Here is a 12,270-nt window from a genome sequence, read left to right on the forward strand (position 1 = left end):
AGAAACAAGGAAGATGGCAGGGGGTTCAGACAGCCCTGGGGGCTCAGGCCCCGGTTTCCCAGAAATCACCTTTGGCGATGCTTCTACTACGTGCTCTGGCCTGTTTCGCCCTGCAGGGTGGTTCCCTGGACAGATGACGTGTGCAGGCCTGGCAGCTGGTAAAGCCGGTGGGGGTGGTGACTGTAGGCAGCGGGCGGGCTTCATACAGGACCCGAGGGCTGGGGGCTGAGTAAAGGTGGAAAATTGGCAGCATGGGGGCTACCCATGACCCTTGGACAGTTCTATTTTAAAAACCGGATGACGTCAATATCCACGTAGGCAGGAGATTTCCAAATGAAGTGAAACCAGAATTCCAGCTTCTTTTGAAAATGAGCCAGAGCCCTGAGAAGAGAGCCCTGAGGTCACACAGCAAGTCACCATTGCCCCCATCTGGGGTGCGCAGGTTTCCTGGGCATTAAGGGTCCCCAGTTGATAGGATGGCTGATTTGGGATTTTTCCTTTCCCAGCCAGCTCCACCATACCCCTCATAGCTTGGGTCTTGTGTGTGGAGATCCCTCTCCTCTGGGCAGAACCTCCAGCCCAGGGCTGTCAAGGCGGGAAGACACACTCTGGCCATCGAGCCCTCTCCAGCATGCTGTCCCTACCTCCTGTCTTGTTTGAAATAATTCATGCTTCTCGGTGGCTTTCTTTCTCTCACTCACACAGTCAGGTAGATAGAGGGGGAGTTTGGTGGGTGCCCTGTGGTATTCAAAGTGAAGGGTTTTCATACTGTCAGGGTAATGAATTCTGTAAGGGTTTGAAGCAAGGGGCTGGGAGGATCTCTGTGTCATGTGTCTGGGAGTGACAACCCCCAGTGGTTAATTACTGCCACACGATGAGAACCGAGCTGGTAGCAAAATGAGATAAGTTCATTATGAGCTAAATTTGAAGTTAATTGGATTCACTTTTCCCCCCATTAGTGTATATAGGGCCTACCTAGAAATGGGCTATATAAAAAAAAAAAGTTGCATCCAAGCAAAAAAATTAAAAAAAAAAAAAAAAAGGATAAATCTGGCTGGTTATTTTGTGGAGTTCATGATGAAAGGTTTTTCCAAGTTGTTGGTGAGTCTGGAACCGAAGTTTCTTTGAGATGATTTCTTTGACTCATTTCATCTTGACAGATATTTTCTGAGCACCTGCTGTGTGCTGGACCAGTACAGGGGAGGGAGGGACTTGGGTAGCTCTTGCTGCCTAGGGACCTCCAGTCCAGAGGCAGGAAGAGACCAAGTGCCTGTATGTTGGGGAAATGTGAGGGAATCTAGGGCCAGAATGCCTGGGTGTGGTTATGGCTTCACTTCTTACTAGTGGTTGGACCTTGGACAGGCACCTTATATCTCTGTGTTTTAATTTTCACATCTGTAAAATGACGGTGGTAGAATTTACCTTACCAAGTCTTTGAGGATTAAGTGAGTCAATATCTGTAAAACACAGTGAACAGCGTTTGGAAAAGTGCCTTGTGTTAGAACAGCGCCTGGTTGACAGTAAGTGCAACAAAACTGTTGGCTTGCATGACTGTCAGCTGTAGGGCCTTGGCGGGGGCACATCAGCAGCTTGCAGACTTTGTTTCCTCATCTGTAAAGTGGGTTAATAACAGTATCCATCTTCTGGGGTTGTGGACTGGGATGAGGCACAGGAAGTGCCCAGGGCCTGACTCCTAGGAACCTCTCAGGAAGCTTCTCTTCTGTTGGTTGACCAGTCACCAAGGTGGCCCCAACTCAAGGCAATATAGATCCCATTGCCCCATGAGAAGGGCAGCAGAGAATTTGCGATCACAGCAAGCACCATTGTTTCACTCCCACTAGATACCCTCTTTTCCAAATTATAAAAGGGAGGCAGAGATTCAAATGATTGTATTACTTGCCCGAGGTCACACAGAAAGGTGCCAAGATTTGAGCCTTAGCCTATGTGACTCCAAATTCTACCTCCTTTTCCTTCCCCGCCTCCCTCTGCCTCTGGTCTCAGGAGTCCAGGTTTGGCTCTGGAGACAGCTGGGGGTAGAGCAGGTACAGGTGGCTTCATGTCCCCCTCAAGCCTGACACACCCTCTGTGCTGGCTTGAGCCTCTCTGGAGGTCACTTCCTTCACAGTTGTCAACCGTGACCTGCCTCCGCCCCACCCTCTCCCCAGGCGCACCCTGGAGCTCACACCTTCCCTGTACTTCTTTGTATCTTGAGCATTCCAAAGTCAGGCACCTCCAGGATCAGTAATCTGCTTTTGTCCCTTCCCTACCACTGTCCCTCTGTGGCTTTCCATCTGTCATTTAGAACCTGAACTTGAACTTCCCTAAGGTCTCAGGGTGTGCAGTTCTGCAACCTACTGCAAGGGCTTGGGAAGGCCAGGGTGCAGCTCCTGGGCTAAGCTTGTGCCAGAGGGAGGCCCACCAGCTCCCCATTCTTCTCTACAGCTGCACAGAGCCCTGTGTGTACACTGTGTGTATGCACCACAGTTGATTCACCTGTTTCTTTACGTTTGTACCTTGTGATACGGTTTCTAGGATTTTGTAGTTACAGATAATGTTGCGATGATTAACCTGCCTATATGCGTTTGTGTATAGCTGAAGGTGTGCATAGATTCAAAGTAAATCCCTAGACGTAGGATTGCTTGTTGAAAGGGTAAATGCACGTATAGTTTTGTTAGATATACAGCCTCTATATAGAGTTGTATCATTTTGCATTTAATTTGCATTTCTAATATTATGAGTGAACTTGAACATCTCTTTAGTTTCAGTGTCCCCCCCCCCCATATATATTCTGGTGAGTTTTTGGTTCGTGAACTTTGCCTATTTTTCTATGGGCCTTTTGGACTTTTCCCTTGACTTCTTACAAGTTCTTGATACATAGGGTTAGTAGCTATTGATTCCACTTTTTTGGTTATTATGAATAATAGGGCTTTGAATATCTGAGTATACATTTTTTGTGGACACAAGTTTTCATATTTCTTGGGTAGATACCTAGGAGTGGAATTGCTGGATCACATGGGGATTCTACATTTAACTTTCTGAGGAACTTCCAGGCTTTTCCAAATGGTTGCACAATTTCACATTCTCACCAGCAGTGTGTAAGGGTTCCAATTTTCCACATCTTTGGTCAATGCTTGTCATAACCTTTTTCGATTATAGCCAACCTAGTGGGTGTGATGTGGTATTTCATGGTGGTTTTGAGCTGCATTTCCTTGATAGATAATGATGTTGGATGTGTTTTCATGGACTTATTGGCCATTTGTACATCTTTTCTATTCAGATATTTTGTCCATTTTTAAACTGGGTTATTTGTTTTTTATTATTGAGCTGTAAGATTGCCTTATATATTCTAGATATAAGCCACGTATCAGATATATGTGACTTATAAATATTTTTTCCCATTCTCTGGGCCATCTTTGTACTTTCTTAATGACATCCTTTGAAGCTCAGAAATTTTTTCAATTTTTATAAAGTTTAATTGATCTAATTTTTCTTTTGTTGTTTGTGTCATAGCTAAGGAAGTATTGCCCAATCCAAGGTCATGAAGATTTCTGTCTGTTTTCTTCTGTGAGTTTTATAGTTTCAGGTCATACACTTTGGTATTTTTAAAAATTATTTATTTATTTGACAGACAGAGATCACAAGTAGGCAGAGAGGCAGGCAGATAGAGAGGAGGAAGAAGGCTCCCTGCTGAGCAGAGAGCCCGATGTAGGGCTCGATCCCAGAACCCTGGGATCATGACCTGAGCTGAAGGCAGAGGGTTTAACCCACTGAGCCACCCAGGTGCCCCTTACACTTTGGTATTTGACCCATTTTGAGCTAATTTTTGTAGGTGGTTTGTGCATCTATCTGGTTTTGAGTCATGGTTAGAAAGCCTCTCCCTGCAAATGAGAGAGGAATTCACCTGTGTTTTCTTATGGTATTTGCAGCTTATTTTTTACATTTAGATTTCAGATTCACTTGAAGTTTATTCGGGTATATAGTATGAGAATCCATCTATTTTATTTTATTTTATTTTATGGCTCTCCAATCGTCCTACCACCATTTAATAGAAAGTTCATATTTGCTTAAGTGATTTGAGCTCCTACCTCTGTCATATGTTAGATTTCCATATATAGTTGGGTCTATTTCTAGACTTTCTATTCTGTCCCATTGGTTTTCTGTCTATTCATGTGCTGGCATCACACTTGTAATTACGAAGACTTTGTAGAATGTTTTAACATCTAGGAGGGCTTGTACCCTTGAGGGGGACATTCTGAGTAACCCTTCAAGAATAGCATTTGGGGCACCTGGGTGGCTCAGCGGGTTAAGTCTCTGCCTACAGCTCAAGTCATGATCTCAGTGTCCTGGGATTGAGCCCCACATCAGGCTCTCTGCTCAGCGGGGAGCCTGCTTACCCCCTGTCTGCCTGCCTCTCTGCCTGTTTGTGATCTCTCTGTCAAATAAATAAATAAAATCTTTTTTTTTTAATGTTAAAAAAAAAAAGAGTAGCCTTTAACTAGAAGTCATGTGTCATGAGTTGAAGTCCCTGTTCTACCATTTACTCTGTGACCTTAGGTCAGTCAAAACTCAACTCTGAGCCTCAGTTTCCTCATTCGTATAACAGGAGTAGGTTCCTACTCTCAAGGTTAAAAAGAGTGAGTTATTTTGAATAAGTCTCTCTCTTCTGGAGAGCAGTCTTTGTCTTGACGAAAGCTCTGTATGGACTCATTGCTAATAGTGAACAAGGCCAAGTCTTGTTTATTCTCTATGGAAGGGGGCAGCAACACACGAATTGTCCAGGATGTGCCATTAATAGGAGAAATTATGTTAACCTAAATCATTTATATGCAAATACATCATATGCGATCTCTGACATTCAGTGCCATTGCAAATGATATAAATCATTTCTTCCTTGATAAAAAAAAAAAGATATAAATGTGCGTTTGAAGTCATATTGAATTCAGAAGCATGCATTCTGGTATCCTATTGAGTCTAGAGGCCTGGATTAGAAGTAGGAGGAGCAGTACCATCTTAGCTCTTGTTTTGAACAGTTGTTAAAGTCCCGAGCCCTGGAGACATGCCTGAAATATACTGGGGCAGGGACTGCAAAGGGAGAAGTGCCCATACACTCCAGAGCAATGGAATCCCCAGTTCAATGCCAGGAGAGTCCTTTCAGGCATCAAAGCAAATGTGAGGGTTCAGTTTACTCTGTGGATTCCCACCAGAGGTGGATCCCCACCGGAGGTGGATTCCCACCAGATGGTGTCCATCTCCTGCTCAGATTTGGACAGGTGTCCTTAGAAAGTTCCAGATCGAGTATTCTCAAGCAGAGAATAATGATGAAAACAAGACACTATTAACACTTAGGGCGTCTTGTATCCATCAGCTATTGCCACAATATTGCCGCCTAGCAAAACACTCCAAAGTGCGGGACTTGAAACAACAATTATTTCTTCTTATACATGTACCTGGGGGTTGGGTGGGGGCTGGCTACTCAAAGCCGGGCATTGTACCATTTGGAGGCCGGGTCCGTCTCTGCCACCCATGTCTCCTCGCTCTTGGCAGCAGGCTAGCCAGAGCCTGTTCCTGCAGGGATGACTGAAGTGGCTCCCAGCCACACCAGCATATCATAAGCTGCTGCTGGCTGAACGTCTGCTACCATCCGTTTGGCCAAAGCAAGGCTTGTGGCTGAGCCCAAACCAAAAAGGCAAAGAAGCACCCCATACCTCTAGGAGGAGGAGGTTTACTTTTTACTTTTTCATGAAATGAAATTTACCTGGTCTAAAGAAGTTTAGTATTATGCATGCCCTACATTTTTGGTGTTGGATTACCATTTTTTTCCCAGGTGATGGTTACCACTGTGGGGTTAAGGGTTGGGGCCCATGCTTCAGTCTTGGGCAGGTGCTCGCTGTGGGCTGACACAGTGCTGCACGGGGTGGAGGGGCACGTGACTTCTCGCCGACTCTTCCCAGTGCCCGTGGAAGACACGTGTTCCTCTTACCAGGGCAGGTGGCCCAGGGTGAGGGTGGGGAGTGCAGACTGGCCAGCTACTCTGGCTGGGTTCCAAACCTGGCTTCCTTCCTTTCTAGCTGTGGGACTGCGGCAAGACACATAAACTTTCTGTGCCTTGGTTTCCCCCTCAGTAAAATAGGGATAATAGGTAGCTCTCGAATAGGGTTATTGTGGGAATACATGAGTTTGGGTGTATCTGGTTCTCTGAGTGTTAGCTATTGTTTGCTCTACGTAAGTGTTGGACGCTATTATCCTCATTCTACAGTTGAGGAAACGGAGGCTCAGAATGGTTTAAGAAATTCTCTCAAGGCCACACAACTAGTAAGTGGTAAAGCAAGGATCCAAGCCTGAGCAAAGTGGATACTTTTTGTTTTTAAGGTTTTTTTTGTTTTTGTTTTTGTTTTTGATTTTGTTTTGAGAGAGAGAGTGAGCATGACCGGGTCGGGGGAGGGGCAGAGGGAGAGCGAGAAGCAGACTCCTTGCTGAGCAGGGAACCTGACAAGGGGCTTGATCTGAGGACCCTGAGATCATGATCTGAGCTGAAGTCAGATGCTTAACCGACTGAGCCACCCAGGTGCCCCCAGACTGGATACTCTTAATTGCTGTGTTCTACTACCTTCCTTTCTATATCGAGCCTCCCTGTGACTTCCCCCACAAGATCTCATCAAGTTTATTGGGACTTCTGTACTTTGTGAGGATTAATTGGAATAACGTTCCTGAGCAGTCTGTCCCAGGGCCTGGCAGAGAGCAGGGAGGTTCCAGGAGGCTGGAGATGTTGCAGATGTGTTCCATCCATCCCTTTGTTGCCCACAACAAGTGATAACTCAGACTCTCTGCTTTTGTGGCCTGTCCAAGGAAGGTAAAGGCAGCCATAGGCCTTCGATTGTAGGGACATTTGCTGGATGATATTGGAGCCATGGACAATGTAAAGGAATCCCCCAGGAGCAGGGAACGCTGAAGCAGGATTATTTGTAAGATAAATGTAGCCATTTGTCAGCTCCTCGCTGTGCGGTGACCATCCTCATGGGCAGGGAGGAGGGACTGGGGATAGCATGAACCCATGGCATGATGGCCCAGGCCTAAACCCTTGCTGGAGCTGACCCAAGTCCCCACTGAGGCTAGAAGCTCAGACAACTGTCTGCCATTGTCCTAAGGAGGACATATTAGCCTTCCAGGCAGCAGCTCACCTTATAGCACTGATTGTGGAAGTTCTAGAGGGGCAGGCGCAGTTGGGCCTTAGGGTAGAACCGTCTACTCAGAGCTAAATTATCCTTCGAGTTTATGCACACAGAGACAGGTATGAGCTCTGGGAAGTCTTCGAGATCACTGAACTAAAGAGCTCTCTTTTCAATTTGAGAAACACTGAGGCTAGGGTAGAGTGGCTTGCCCAGAGGTCCACGGCAGTTCAGTATGTAGCAAAACCGGTAAATGGGCCTTGGATGGCCTTTGTGTCCTGCTCCCCGCACCAGGAGTTCTGAGCAGAAGCTACCTGCCAGGCCGGGGCAGCCCCATCCCCACCTGTAGTCCAGGTGGTCTGGCAGACCAAGACTGGCCAGTTTCTTCCCAAACAGACACTGACAACCACTTTCTGTCCTGACTTCCGGCAGCCTATCTTGGACCCCCACGCCTTCTTCCCTTGCTCCAACCTGCTCACCCCTTCCAGCTGCAAACCTGAGAAATTTTCCCTCCTGGTTCTCTATCCTCCCGTCCTTCTGGCTCATTCTCTCCCACCCACATCCCCACCCTGTACCATCACCAAAGAAGCTTAGGGTAGAGCCCAGGCCCCTTGGTTTCAAAGCCCAGCTCTGTTTCCTCCTAGCCGTGTGACCTTAGGGAAGTTATTTAACCTCTTCATTCCTTAGTTCCTTGGGCACGACAGTTGTTTGAACCTCATGGAGTCATCAGGTTGAGAAAATGAGTTAACGTTTGTAAAAGAGTGTCTGGCACAAGTAAGTGTTATCTTATCCTGAATGATGTCTCCCCCTGCTTATTTGTTCCCCTGGCCTGAGGCTCCCTTTGCACTGGGACAGGGTGGGGAGCAGAGGGACCTGCAGAAGAGGCCGATGCTACAAAGACCTGAAGGGCCCAGAAACACTTCGTGAGGGAGCAGGCTCTGAGGGCAGAGGGTGGAGATTGGATACGGTGTTGGATTGATAGGAATAGAAGGGCAGTTGGAAAGGGAAGAGCTGGGGGCGCCTGGGTGGCTCAGTGGGTTAAAGCCTCTGCCTTCGGCTCAGGTCATGATCCCAGGGTCCTGGGATCGAGGGTCCTGGGATCGAGCCCCGCGTCAGGCTCTCTGCTCCGCAGGGAGCCTGCTTCCTCCCCCCCCCCTCTCTGCCTGCCTCTCTGCCTACTTGTGATTTCTCTCTCTCTGTCAAATAAATAAAATCTTTAAAAAAAAAAAAAAGATAAAAAAATAAAAGGAAAGGTGTAGGGATAGGAAAGGGCAGGGCAGGTTTGGGGAATGGCCCCGGGTGGAGTGAGGGTGATGAGGCTGGAAAGATCACAGGTTGGAGGTACAGACTGAGGACAGCTTTAGAAGCCAACCTGAAAAATCTGTACTTGATGGGAGAGGTAGTGGGGAGTTACTGAATCTGGAAAGATACTGATTCTAGACATCTGTTTCCCAGCTGTCTCACCAAACCTTTTCACTGGTTCTGGTACATGAGCTGATTTCCCAGGCTCAGGATATACCTGACTCATGATAATCTTGGTGTTGTCCATCCCCCCCACCCCCAGTGTTTATCTGTCTTGGGTCTCTATCTTTTCTTCTGGAACTGGCTCGAATTTTCAGAACAGTTTTCAGTGATAACAGGTTTCCTTGACATGTTTTTTATTTTAATAAAGAATGTTTCAAGTATTTTACCAATTAAGTATGATGTCGACTCAAGATTTAAGATCGACACCAGATCAAAGGAGTGTACTTCAGTTCTTACTTACCAAGAGGTATTGTAAGGAATTAGGATTAAATTTTATCCAATGCCTTTTCCACAGCTTTGATATAATCGTATGGTTTTCAACTTTTGATAGATTACTATGATTTCCCAGCCAGTGTTTTAAAACTGAATCATCTTTGCAAGCCTGAAATCAACCTTATTTGTTCATGGTATATTATTCTTTCTAATATTGTTTGATCAATGAAACAAGATTTTTTTTTTTGCATGGCTATTAATAAATTGTGGTAGTAGCATTTAATTTTCATTTTGGTACACCTTTGTTAAGTTTTCATGTCAGGATTATGCTAGCTTGGAAAAAAATGAATTGGGAAGATTTTCTTTAGTTTTATATATCCTGGAACAGTTTAATAACAAAAGTGTGTATCCTTTGAAGGCTTAAAAGAAGTTGCCCTAAACAAAAAGAAACGAGACTTGCCTGAAAGCTAAATGAACATCTTAAATTTAAAAAGAATTTTAAAAAAGAACTTTTTCTATTTCTGCCAAAGTGATTGGGCTGTTTGTGTTTTCTCCTTCTCGAGTTAATTTTAATAATTTGTATTTTCCTAAAATATTGTACTTTTTGCTAAGAAGTCCATAGGTATTAGTGTAAACATCTGCGTTTTTAAATATCTTTTCCAAGTCTCTGGTTGTATCTTCTCTTCATTCCTTACTTGATATTTGTGTCTTCTTTTTTGGATCTTGCCCTAGGTTTGTCTGTTTTATTGGTCTTTTCCAATAACAATTCTTGGGCGCATTTGTTGTGTCTGCTTTTCTCTGTTCCCTAATCCTTTATCTTCTGCTTTTTCTTTATCAATTCCTTCCTTCTCCTTTCCTTAGGTTCTTTTTATTACTTTTTTTTTTTTAAGAGGGGAGAGGGGCAGAGGGAGAGAGACAGTCTTAAACAGGCTCCATGGCCAGCATGGAGCCCAGTGTGAGGCTCGATCCCAGGACCCTGAGATCCTGACCTGAGCCAAAATCAAGAGTCGGACACTTAACCCACTGAGTCACCCAAGTACCCTATTTAATTACCTTTTTCTTTTTAAAGATTTTATTTATTTATTTATTTCATAGACAGAGATTACAAGTAGGCAGAGAGGCAGGCAGAGAGAGGAGGAAGCAGGCTTCCTGCTGAGCAGACAGCCTGATGCAGGTTCGATCCCATGACCCTGGGATCATGACCTGAGCCGAATGCAGAGGCTTTAACCCACTGAGCCACCCAGGCGCCCCATTTTATTACTTTTTTATCTGGCTTCTTGAGTTGGGTGCTTTGGTGAGGCACTGCATTTTCTGCTTTAGAGGTCAAGGTTTTAAAGCATGTGTAACACTGGCAGAAACCGTTGGGGTTCTGACAAAAGGCACAGCTTCTTGTTGAAGAAAGAACCCAGTCCTAGGAGGCAGGAGAGTGGCATTCCAGTCCCAGGCTTGTCTCAGATCAGCTGGGTATCTCTGGTGGAGCCCCCTTCTCTTCCCATGACCCTCTTTCTCATCTCAGACAACCAGGGAGAGGAGGGTCCTGGGCTGATGTTAGGAAACGTGGGCTAACGCACCTGCTTTGCCACCTGCCCCCTGCGGGACCTGAGCCCGTTGCTCCCTGCCCGAGGGTCTCAGCTTTGCCATCTGCAGAATGGTGACAGGGTTGGTCCAAAAGAGTTTCAAGGGCCCTCCCTTCACTGATTCTTGACCACAAGTGGAGGAACTTCTATGGGCTCCAGAGAGCTCCTGTTTCTCCCAACAGGGCCACTGCTTTCACTCACTGAACAAATATCTACAGGCCTCTGCCATTCTGACCTTGGGTGCAAAGACATGACCGAGGAGCTTACACGCTGGAGACAGAAGCTGCCCTAGAGGGCTGTGAGCGCTGGGTCAGAGGAGGATGAGTGGGGAGGAATACAAAGGCTGGGGAGAAGACCTTCTTAAATCACCTTTATTAGAAGTGGTCAGTTCTGACAATTCTGGTTTTCTGTTTAATGTCAGCTCTTGTAGGGAAGTCAAAGGTAGTTCATTTGCTCCCCTTCCAATGCCTCATATGAAGAGACACGAGCAATGATTGTCACAAGCTGGGATGCCCAGTCCAAAGCCAGGAATGTGGTGAGCAGAAGCAGGGGAGGCCACATGCTTGCTGTTCCATAAGATTCTGGAAGGTAAGCAGAACCCTGTGAAATGAGGCGGCCTCTGGCTGTTGGCTGGACAGTCTTTGAAGGACCAGCACTAGAAAGGCTGTTGCTTTATCGGGGGAATGTTCATGGCCCATACTATGTGCTGGCTTGGATTCTTTGGGGAGTGTTGATCAGAGGTGGTCTCTCTCCTTGGGCCACCTTCTGGTGGGTCTGAGCTCAGCATCATCTACCTGCAGGAGTGCCTGCACCAGCTCGCTGGGCCCCAAAAGACATTCCTGGGACCTGGCCTGGCTCTTCGTGGTCACCAAGCTGCCCCACCCAGTCTCCAGGGTCCACATTCAGACGAGGTCAAGGTTCCATGTTCCCTCCCTTGTCCCAAGGCCACCTCATTTCCCACCCATGGCTGAAACAGATGCATCTCCTTCTTTCAGGAGCAAATTGGCAATTCCACCTGGAGGGTGGGGTCTCGTCCTCACGGCCAAACACCTAATCACCAAAAATCCTACCAAGACCTGGGTTCCTACCTGACTCACGAACACCTGGTTACTTACACGTCACTGGCAGTGCTTAAAAGGGCCAAAGCTGGGGCACCTGGGTGGCTCAGTGGGTTAAAGCCTCTGCCTTTGGCTCAGGTCATGATCCCAGGGTCCTGGGATCCAGCCCCGCATCGGGCTCTCTGCTCAGTGGGGAGCCTGCTTCCTCTTCTCTCTCTCTCTGCCTGCCTCTCTGCCTACTTGTGATCTCTGTCTGTCAAATAAATAAATAAAATCTTAAAAAAAAAAAAAAGGACCAAAGCTCTGTTTTATACCTAAGAGACGGCCAAACCTCAGAATCATCTCCCTTACAGAGTTCTGCTCTGTGGGGTTTCTCCTACACCGCACGAAACAGCACACCTGGACACCCCACTCATTCTGCATTTACTCGGGACCTACCAGGTGAGGCCCTGTGGTGGATGAATGAGGTGTCCCGCCTGCTCTCCAGGAGCCAGCCGCCTGCAAAGAGGTGAACACATCCCCACTCCCCCTCCCCAGGACATCTGCCCCCGATGGCTGAGGCCTTAATCTCTGCGTCCCAGCACTCAGAACCGTGTCTGATGTGAGGAGGTACTCTCCCTGCACTGTCCTGTCCTGGGGCAGAGGAGGAAGAACTCAGTAAGGACAGACACACAGCTGTAGGGTGTGTGGAGCGGGGAGGAGTTTGAGCTCTGCAGGTGTGAGCTGTTGGGC

The 12,270-nt window shown here is 46.8% G+C and overlaps 1 protein-coding gene across 4 annotated transcripts in view; it reads left to right on the forward strand.

Annotated features, from left to right (window-relative positions):
• Positions 1-12,270, forward strand: part of PAX5 (paired box 5) — a 192,614-nt gene that overhangs the window by 141,243 nt on the left and 39,101 nt on the right. The gene's annotated exons all lie outside the window — the stretch shown is intronic.

Source organism: Mustela nigripes, chromosome 9, assembly GCF_022355385.1.
Source record: "Mustela nigripes isolate SB6536 chromosome 9, MUSNIG.SB6536, whole genome shotgun sequence".
Lineage (NCBI taxonomy): Eukaryota > Metazoa > Chordata > Mammalia > Carnivora > Mustelidae > Mustela > Mustela nigripes.